Here is an 11,243-nt window from a genome sequence, read left to right as displayed (position 1 = left end):
AAAGGAATGAAGGGATTTAAGGGAATTCTTAATTTCTATTTAATCAGAATTGTCTTTTGTACTTGTGGCTTTTTCTATCTCTTCATCCATCTTTTCATAGGATCTTCCCGTTGTCATATTTTGATAAGACGTCTAGCTCCTTCGGGATTCCTAGTGATGAAATTTCCATCATTCTTGATAAGAAGTTGTGGTTCTGAATAACCGTGATGGGGACATTCAAGTTCATAGCCTCTGAATCTTCCCCATGCGTTTTTAAACGATTCGCGTGGACCTTGGCGAAATGTAGAAATTTGTTTTCTTACTTCCTTGTAGTGTTCATCAGTGAAAAATTCTCTAAGGAAGGCACTTCTAATCTCTTCCCAACAAGTGAGTGATCCTGTTGCTAAACAGTTTAACCACCTGAGGGCTTCTCCTTCTAGGGAGAATGAGAATAGTTTGCAACGATCATATTCATCTGGTATTAATTCTTCTAAAGTTTCAATGTGATCTTGTGGGTGTTCTGGGAGGGATCCACGGAATGGGTTTTGACGAACCATACGGTAGTAATCTGCGTTAAACTTAGATTTCTTGGTATCGTCTCCTGGTATTTTAATAGCGGACCTATTGGAATAGGTCCTACCGTATAGACAATTTTATATCTTCACCTTTAGTTAAGGTGGAATTTTCCTTAACAGGGATTTCAGTCCCCTGTTCAGTTTGGCTAGCTTCATTGCTCATTTATTTCAGTCCCCTGTTCAGTTTGGCTAGCTTCATTGCTCATTTGACCATTTAGTTCAGTTTGGACTACTTTCTCATTAGCGGGCTTGGTAAGAGAAAACTTATCTGCTTCCGGCTGGGCGGTATCGATCGATGTTGGCAGGTCCGTATCGATCGATTCATCTGACTCAACGTCGCTCGATGGAAAAGTGTCTCCGTCGATCAATGGTTGGTCGCGCTCTGTGTTCTCCATTCTTTGTGTCTGCGTAACAGATTAAAAAAGAAAACTTTAGCAAGTTTTTCGTAACAATTCTATACTAAATTCTAAATTAAATCTAATGGTAATAAGAAAGAGTCCCCGGCAACGGCGCCAAATTTGATATCACCAAATTACTCTAAAGAGTGTTACTCTCATCAAAAGAGGTTCAGATGTAGTACTTAGGGATCGAATCCACAGAGACACTAGGATTACTCAACAAACAAATAATTAGAAATGAAGATAGACTAAAAGGTTTTAATAGTTTTAAAAGCAGTAAATGATAAATCGAAAACAATTGTGATTCAATAGATTAAATTGAAGTGGTTTCAAGAATGGGAAAACAGCTAGATTCAGGTAATTCTCAGGTATAAAATGTATGCACTTAGTTTAGACTAAAGGGTTTGATGGTTTTTGAACGAAACAATATTTTAACCGGCTAGGTTATCTTCGATAGATCTCGGATCTCAACTGTCGTATTTTGATCTCGAGAGAGTGTCGATCGATGTGACTTGATGTACATCAACCGATACACCTTTGTAACGATCGACCGACAGAACGATAGTTGCGTTGATCGATGGTTATTCTAGCGAGCTTTGCGAACGGGTTTAATTTGTTCTCTAACCTTTTCAGACCAACTGTTGTTGCGCCTGAGTTGGTTAGATCACTGATATACCTTGGATTTGACTCATTTTCATCCATGGTATACAAGTATTTTACTAGATATATATCTATGTTTTCTACTCTTCTAGGTATGTTTTCAGGTTCAGGTGCATTTCAGAGTAAAGCTATGACTTTGGGGCATTTTGGAGCTTAAAGGACATTTCACCCGAGCTGACCACGTAGAGGTCGACGAGAGGAAAAACAATCGATCGATGCGCATCAGTGCTGTCGGTCGATACCAGGAGATGCCTCGACAGATGAAGATTAATATCGATCGATGTACACAAGTACCATCGATCGATGTCGAGACATCAGACACGCGACATTTGGATTCAGCAAACTTAAAACCCAAGGCCAAGCCAATTTACCAAAATGCCCTGACGAGTTTTTAACCTAGTAGATTATATACTGCCTAAGTGTTTTGACGGCAGAAAACAGAGTTTTGTTACAAGTTTCATTTTGAGAGAGAGAGAAGAGAGTTTTGGAGAGAAGATCACTTGTGATTGAAACTCCTTGTTTTCATTTCTTTTCATCTATACTATGAGTTTCTATTTCTTTATTGTTATGAATTGCTTTGCTATGTCTGAGTAGTTCAATTATTAGATCCAGGGTTCAAATAGGTTTGTGGGATTAGCCCCAAACTATAGATCTGCCTTGTTGTGATATTCATGATAGATTTGTATTCATTGCTTGTTTTAGCCTTGCTAACTAGAACTTGATCATAGGATTGCATACTCAAGCACCCTTGTTATCCCATCCTGACATCTATCTATCATATTAGGACTGCTAGAGAGGGCTAACCGCCAATTTAGTATCTTAATAGGGCATATCATATCGCGCATAGGCCTGGCTAGAACCCGTCGATCGATGTCCTCAACTGACTATCGATCGACGTTGTCAAAGGTGTATCGGTCGACGTCTTAATAGACCATCGATCGACATTTTCTCGTTGTCGACATACTAACCGTTGAGACACGAGATCTAGTCTGTTAACCAGTGAAACATGCGACAGCTGATCACTGAGTTAAGCGATTGAGCTCTAATATATCATGCATGCAACAATTAGTAATCTATAGGTATTATAATCTCCAAGAATAGTGGCCCTGCATCTAATACCATTTCCAACCAAGTTACATTTATTATTTACTCGCTTGTTACTATTGCTACTTCATTTAAACATTTATAACCCTTAGAATTAATAAACACTAGATTTAATTGTTTCCTAGCTCCTTGTGGATTCGATCCCTAAGTACTACATCTGAACCTCTTTTGATAAGAGTAACATTCCTTAGGGTAATTTGAGTGGTATCAAATTTGGCGCCGTTGCCGGGGAGCTTTGATCACCATTAGATTTAGTTTTATTGATTCTTATTCTTTTCTCTACCCCCTTTCTAATAATCTTTTTCTTGTCTTTTCAGGTGCATGCCCAGCGGTACCAGAAGCAACAAGGAGAAAGACTTGCTGTTCTCAGACGATCCTGCTCATTTGGAACGCACCATCCGTAGAGGTCAACGTTCCACATCGCTCGACGCAACAACTTCGTCGTCGATCGATACGCACAACCAACCGTCGACCGACACCAGACCATCATCGTCGATCGATCCCAATCGTTCGACAACGATCGATACTACACCGCGTACGTCGATCGATACCGTGTCGTCAAAAATGGTAAACATTATTATTCTAACACAGGACGAGAACGGAAACCTGTATGACCAGGCCGGTCATCTGCGTAATGCAACAGGTCAGAAAATAGATGCTCAGGGTACTGTAATCCCTGATGCTGATGCTACAGGAGCTGCTCAACCTGTAGATGAGGACGCTCGATCGAAACCACTGGCCGACTACAATCGCCCAGATGAGTACTATTCCAACATATCAGCTATTCGACTTCCGGAGATCCAGAAGCAGAATTTCGAGCTGAAGCCTCAATACTACACTCTCGTGTCGCAGATACCCTACTCTGGGTTACCGCACGAGCATCCTATGGACCATCTGGAGCGGTTCGAGGATCTAATCGCTGCTATTCGGATGGAAGGAGTCCCCGAAGATTACCTGCTGTGCAAGCTCTTCAGATACACGATGAATGGAGAAGCGATGCACTAGCTTAGGCAGCAACCCACAGGATCTTTAACATCCTGGGCCAACATCAAGAATGCTTTCTAACGAAACTTCTTCGATGAGGCGCGCGCTGAAGAACTTCGGAACAAAATTTCCACATTCTCGCAGGAGGCTGGAGAGTCCTTCAAAGATGCGTGGATTAGATTTAGGTTCTTCCAGCGAGACTGTCCACACCACAGATTTAACGAAGTGCAGCTGCTAAGCACTTTCTTCCGAGGTCTCGCCTTACAGTATCAAATGGCTCTTGATACGGCGAATGAAGGAAACTTCACTACTAGGAATCCGTTGGAAGCTGTGAGACTTATCGAAAACCTTGCTAACAGCAGCAGCACCAAAAACACTGACTCTGAACGGAAGAAGTCTGTAGCCTCTATCGGGAAGGAACAGATGGACGAAGTAAGAGCTAAGTTAGATGTGGTGCACGAGCTTCTTAGGAAGCAAGTCTGTTCAGCTGAAGGAGAAGTAGCAGATACGGAAGGAGAAGAAAATGTGAACTACATCGGAGGTAAACCAGGGCGGAAATAGAAACATCTTTGGAAATGGTCAAAGAAGTAACCAAAGTTCACAATTTCAAAAACCCTTCAACAACAGCAAAAGCTACTCGAACTCTTACTACCAAAATCCACCACCCCAGACTCAGGAAAGCAAGATCGAAAAAATGCTTGATCGAGTATTGTTGGGACAACAACAAATCACCGTGGATTTCAGAGGTAAAATAGACTCCGCCTACAACAATCTGAACACCAAAATCGAGACCTTAGGGACTCAGGTGAGAAAACTTGAAACCCAAGTAATTCAGACGGGCGAGACTATAAAGAGGCAAGAAGTTTTCGCTAGAGAGGCAGGAGCCGACAAAGGGAAACACCACGTAAATGCCATTATAGATGATGATTTCTGGCAAGTGGTGAGAAATGAAAAGCTTGAGGAAGGAGACTTCGAAATCGAAAGCTCCATGAGTCTCGACGGATCCCAATGGTGTCGACCGATGTCGATGAACTCGCATCGATCGACAGACCATGACGAAGATCGATGGACGGATTACTCCAGTCATCGAACGACGTCGTTCGCTAAATTGAGTGAATGCAAGGCAGTTCGAATTCTAACTCATGAGGAATTTGCAGCTAAGCATCCTCACCCACCCTCCACTTTCTATGATAAAATCGATCAATCGGTTGAGCCAACCATCGATCGACAAAGTGAGTCCAACATCGATCGTCACAACACACCTCCCATCGATCGACAGGCACCTCTGACATACCGACTGCAGTTATCCTCAATCGATAATGATTACATCAACGCACTCAGACCACCACCTAAACCATTAGCTAACCCACCCGAACCTAAACCCAACCCTTTAAATAGTTCACCAGAACCAGTTCAAGAAGAACGAGAAAATGAAGGGAGAAGGTTAAGGAAAAGAAAGGAGAAGATTCCTAAAAACCTTAAGAGGGAAGCTAACGATATGGAGATGGATGGTTTCACTAAAAGAGTCCTCAGAATCCCAATCGAAAAACCTTTTGATGAAGCTTACTTCACACACCGGTTGTGGATATTCTTCAGAGAAACAAAGGTAACTGAGGAGGACATTAGGAGAATGTTTCATCAAGTAAGAGAGAAGATGAAACACAGGATCACATTGACGAAGAAGAGTGATCCTGGGAAGTTTGCAATACCATGCGTAGTCAAGGGTGTTGAATTTTCCCATTCAATGTGTGACACAGGAGCATCAGTTAGTATCCTCCCTAGGATCATGGCAGACCAGCTTGGTTTGACCATCGAACCTTCAACATAATCCTTCACCTTCGTGGATCTTTCAGAGAAACGATCAGGAAGAATCATAAGAGATCTGGAGGTACATATTGGTAATGCCCATGTCCCTGTAGATTTTCATGTCCTAGACATCGAGCCTAACTGGAAGTCTTCACTTCTGCTTGGAAGATCTTTCCTAGCTACAGTAGGAGCTGTATGTGACATGAACAAAAAACAAATTTTGTCTGACGCTCATAGACCCAAACATCCACTACGACCCCATCCGACCTAAGAGAAAGGTCATTAATTCTGTGGACTGCGGGAAAGAACTTGGCTTCATTGGCGCATGCCATTGTGGAGCAAAGTATGAATTGGAGTACGAAATAGAGTACTCGGAATCGATCGACACCCCAACCTTTCCATCGATCGATTCCAATGACTCAACGGTGACCGATGACCGCAACAACACGTCACTCGACATAAAGCACCCAGTTGACCATTTCGCTCCACCTAATCATTGTTACCAACACTTTGCCTTCCAACCTCCAAGCAAGAGAGGACTTGATGACTATTCAATAGGCAGTTGGGCATACAGTGGTTTCCATGACAGTTATGCAGCTGACACCGTAATTACTTCACCTAATGAGGAACATACAGAGGAATACGATGAGGATTATTGGGAAGAACGTGCAATAGAAATGTCTTTGCAGGATGAAAGACTTGAAACACATAAGTTCACAAACAAGTTTCCAACATCGATCGCCGAAGTGCACTCCACATCGGTCGATACCCACCCTCGTCCAGCAAAACAACCGCTCACATCGATCGGCACTCACACAGGAACATCGATCGATATTCACGCCGCAGCGAAAATTCAGGAGCAGGAGAATATTCCCTCTCCAACTAGGTTTATAGATACTTATATAAATCGTTTTGCACTCCCGAAACCACCTCCACACACCAGAGCAGACACACAAGCAAAAAAGATGAACACTCTTCCATCTACATCAACCGAAAAATCCATGAAGAGCAGTCATCTTAAGAACACAAGTTCTGCAGAAATTACTCTGCCATCGATCGATGCAACTGTATCTACATCGATCGATACTACTCTAAACCCTAATATTTCTATTTCTAAATTGAATGATTATGCAAACATTGATAACGGTTTTCTAACACCTGATGAATTTGATATTTTCAGGGACCGAGATGGCAACGCACGTGCAATAGATGGAAGGATCTTACAAGTGTCCAGAGAGGACATAGCAGATATCCTTCAAGTAGCTAATGGACCTGACAACCTATTCTCACAGCAACGTGGCACTCCAGACGTCATTCAAATAGATCCTAACACCACGTAGGAGTCGCCACAACAGAAATCAATCCAGATCTATCATGCCAACCAAAAGGGCAAGCATCGATCGACGGGACAACAGAGGCATCGATCGACAGGGTAACACCAACGTCGATCGTTAGAGATGACCCAACGTCGATCGATAGACGCTATGAATTTAGGAACCGCGCTTTTGACATGTACGGAGCCAGAAAGTTCACTTGGTAACAAAGGGACGAGTATGGAGTCTATAGAGACGAGTGTGGACACGCACAAGGCGTAGCTGGTGAGATGATACCTGTCACAAAGGACGACATCAGGAAATTACTGGAAAGAGCATCTCTTTTTGAAGATAGCCACATCTGTCTTCCAGAACAAGCCACTTCCTTCACACTCACAAGACTGGCACCAGAACTCTACACCAAAGATGAAATCAATGAGATGGTGTTAGGTATTTGTGGAGCTCAGGAGAAACTGGGAGAGGAGCTCAAAACATTGGTAGAAGATACAAATCAACCTTTGGATAGAAGCTACAGTGAGCTTTTCAGAAGTATGGCAGAAATGAGGACATACATTGAGAGTTTACGTCAGCAACTTGAGAAGGAAGCTACGACCTCAGCATCGATCGATTCACCACATGCAACATCGATCGACGCCAGTCTTCCTACAGCCCAAATCCCTGCAGAACCGCAATGTTCAGTACAACACAAGGATGAATGGGAAGTCTCATACATCGACACAAGGATAAACGACATGTACTACCCTCTCAACAACAACGTGGACTGGCTAAGCACTAAAATCGAGCTACTACCGCAAGATATGGACACCATTCGCAAGAAGAACCAACAACCAGCCACATCGATCGACATGTGTACCTTCACATCGCTCGACGCTAAAGTCTCAGCCATGAATGAGAGGCTGAGGACTTACGAGGACATGCATGACCGCTTTATATCACCAGTCATGATAGATTTAAACAAATTGTCTACTCAATTACTTCATCCCCAAAAGGATATTGATAACATCACTACTCAAAAAATTTTGCAGGCAAAATCAGCATCGATCGACAGGCTATGAGGGCCTTGGATCGATGGCAAGAAACCTGTTGAGTTACTTCCTTACATAGAAGCAGAGTTTGACAAGATCACATCCAAGATCTACACTGCTATAGCCACCATGGAGGAACGACTTGACAAACGCTGCGATGACATCTACTTTCCATTCGACAACAAAATCAGTGGACTAGACAGCTACAGAAAGAAGTCAAAGCCATTCATAGGCAACTCGCAGCTCAACAACAGATATCAGCATCGATCGACAGGACACAAGCGAAATCAATCGATGGCAACTCGCCGAGATCGACCAACGAACACCTAATCGCATCGATCGACGCCGAGTCTACACCAATCGGCGAGCAACTGATACACAAGACGATAGAGTCAATGCAAAAGGAACTGACAGAACTTTCAGCATATGCCTATGACAACATAGGCTGGCACCAGGTCACCATTGACAACGTTCAAGAAAGGCTACAGAACATCTCCAATGTACTTGAGAAGATGGATGAAAAATGGACAAGAAATGATGAGGCCACAAGAAGTTTCATTGCATCTTGGTCCAGAATGTGCAGAGATGACGTGGATGCTTGTTTTCCAACAAGCAGCTGTTTCTCCACCCAATAGTCAATCACTACCACAGTCAAGCTAAATGACTATAACCAGGCGCCGAGTGGGAGGCAACCCACTATTAGGTATTTTATTTTGGTTTTATTAGCAAGCATTTATTGACTTTCGTTTTATTTCTTTCAGATTTAGGAGACACAAGTAGGAGGACCTGAACATCGACCGCCGACGAGACGTCGACATCGCTCGACATAGACAACCACACGACGATCGATGTAACACTTACACATTGACCAATATCTAATCCGGTCAGATGTATCTTCCTTACTTGTTACATTTCGTACATCATGAACTATTTCATCATAACTCCGGCTGAGTTACACTGGGACAGTGTAATTTAAGTCTGGGGAGAGATTTACTGATATAATTTATTTTATTCTTATATAAAAAAGGAATTTTAATAAATTATGCTTAGGTATTGAAAATAAGGACTATAATCTTATATTGATTTAAACTTGAATATCTAACCAATCTTTAGCACCATTTTAGATTTACTGATTGCAGATAGCACTAAAGATGCTAAAGCAGATCAACCTATCAACTACACCCTTGCCTTGAACCGTATGAAGTAACCAAAGCTGATTTCCAACACTAAACCTAACATAACCGCTTGTCTTTTGGCTTGGTATACAGTGGATCGGATTCTTCAGATAGGTCTGGAAGGTAACGCCTGGTGTAGATTATTTATCACATTTTCTCTCTCTAAATTTCGACCCTAGATTAGCGACTTATAAAAAAATAATAATAATAATAATAATAAGAAAAAAATAAATAAGATCTATTGTTTAATTAGGATGAGTCTGAACAAGACTTGGTGGCTAAAACCATTAAGGCTTGATTCATAAAGACTCCAATAAAAGAGTTTGAAATGGGACTTGGAGGCGGCAATCTTCAAGGCTCGCTTTCGCAAAGAATTCTTGGATATAGGTCAAAAAGAAGTGAACAGAACTTGGTGGCAACCACCATTAAGTTTTGATTCATGGAAGCCTGTCCAATCTTGGTCACTGATCCTGCAATGGAAGCAGACTTTGACTCAAGAGAGAAAATTAGAGAGAGAGAGACTAGGAACTAACTTTTACCTGCAGCTCCAGATACCTGTCTGAAATCCTTGCATCCTGTGATCGATACTCCCAAGGTAAAGCATTCACTTTATATTTATGCTAAGAAATGAAATCAGTAGAGGGGATGTCAGACGTGAATTGATGAGTTGTGTTATGTTAGAAATGGTTGCTAAGCTAGGATATTGCATAGTGTGCTTTTGTGATTAGGACTTTTTAAATGTGGTTGCAAAATTGTTGAGGAAAAGATTTCTTGCTTTAAAATCTTAAGTCCCTAAAATTTTCAAACCTCTTTCAGAGAGACTGCCTGTATGTTTTGCTTGAGGACAAACAAAAGGGTAAGTCTAGGGGAGTTGATATACCTTGGATTTGACTCATTTTCATCCATGGTATATAAGTATTTTACCATATATATATATATATATATATATATATATATATATATATATATATATATATATATATCTATGTTTTCTACTCTTCTAGGTATGTTTTCAGGTTCAGGTGCATTTCGGGGTGAAGCTATGACTTTGGAGCATTTTGGAGCTTAAAGGACATTTCACCCGAGCTAAGCACGTAGAGGTCGACGAGAGGAAGAACAATCGATCGATGCGCATCAGTGCTGTCGGTCGATACCAGGAGATGCCTCGACAGATGAAGATTAATATCGATCGATGTACACAAGTACCATCGATCGATGTCGAGACATCAGACACGCGACATTTGGATTCAGCAGACTTAAAACCCAAGGCCAAGCCAAATTACCAAAATGCCCTGACGAGTTTTTAACCTAATAGATTATATACTGCCTAAGTGTTTTGACGGCAGAAGACAGAGTTTTGTTACACGTTTCATTTTGAGAGAGAGAGAAGAGAGTTTTGGAGAGAAGTCACTTGTGATTGGAACTCCTTGTTTTCGTTTCTTTTCATCTATACTATGAGTTTCTATTTCTTTATTGTTATGAATTGCTTTGCTATGTCTGAGTAGTTCAATTATTAGATCCAGGGTTCAGATAGGTTTGTGGGATTAGCCCCAAACTATAGATCTGCCTTGTTGTGATATTCATAATAGATTTGTATTCATTGCTTGTTTTAGCCTTGCTAACTAGAACTTGATCATAGGATTGCATACTCAAGCACCCTTTTTATCCCATCCGGACATATATCTATTATATTAGGACTGCTAGAGAGGGCTAACCGCCAATTTAGTATCTTAATAGGGCATATCATACTCGCGCATAGGCCTGGCTAGAACCCGTCGATCGATGTCCTCAACTGACTATCGATCGACGTTGGCAAAGGTGTATCGGTCGACGTCTTAATAGACCATCGATCGACACTCTCTCGTCGTCGACATACTAACCGTTGAGACACGAGATCTAGTCTGTTAACCAGTAAAACATGCGACAGCTGATCACTGAGTTAAGCGATTGAGCTCTAATATATCATGCATGCAACAATTAGTTATCTATAGGTATTATAATCTCCAACACCTGAATAGTGACTCTGCATCTAATACCATTTCCAACCAAATTACATTTATTATTTACTCGCTTGTTACTATTGCTATTTCATTTAAACATTTACAACCCTTAGAATTAATAAACACTAGATTTAATTGTTCCTTAGCTTCTTGTGGATTCGATCCCTAAGTACTACATCTGAACCTCTTTTGATGAAAGTAAC

The 11,243-nt window shown here is 41.5% G+C and overlaps 1 non-coding gene across 1 annotated transcript; it reads right to left on the bottom strand.

Moving 5' to 3' along the window:
* Positions 1-3,811: 3,811 nt before the first annotated feature.
* Positions 3,812-3,918, bottom strand: LOC117134483. The gene has a single exon (XR_004458668.1). It is a non-coding gene; the product is annotated as a small nucleolar RNA R71 (small nucleolar RNA).
* Between the last annotated feature and the right edge of the window lie 7,325 nt (positions 3,919-11,243).

The sequence above is a fragment of the Brassica rapa genome, chromosome A05 (assembly GCF_000309985.2).
Source record: "Brassica rapa cultivar Chiifu-401-42 chromosome A05, CAAS_Brap_v3.01, whole genome shotgun sequence".
NCBI lineage: Eukaryota > Viridiplantae > Streptophyta > Magnoliopsida > Brassicales > Brassicaceae > Brassica > Brassica rapa.
Note: the sequence above shows the minus strand (reverse complement) of the source record. Positions and strands in the feature narration are given on the sequence as shown.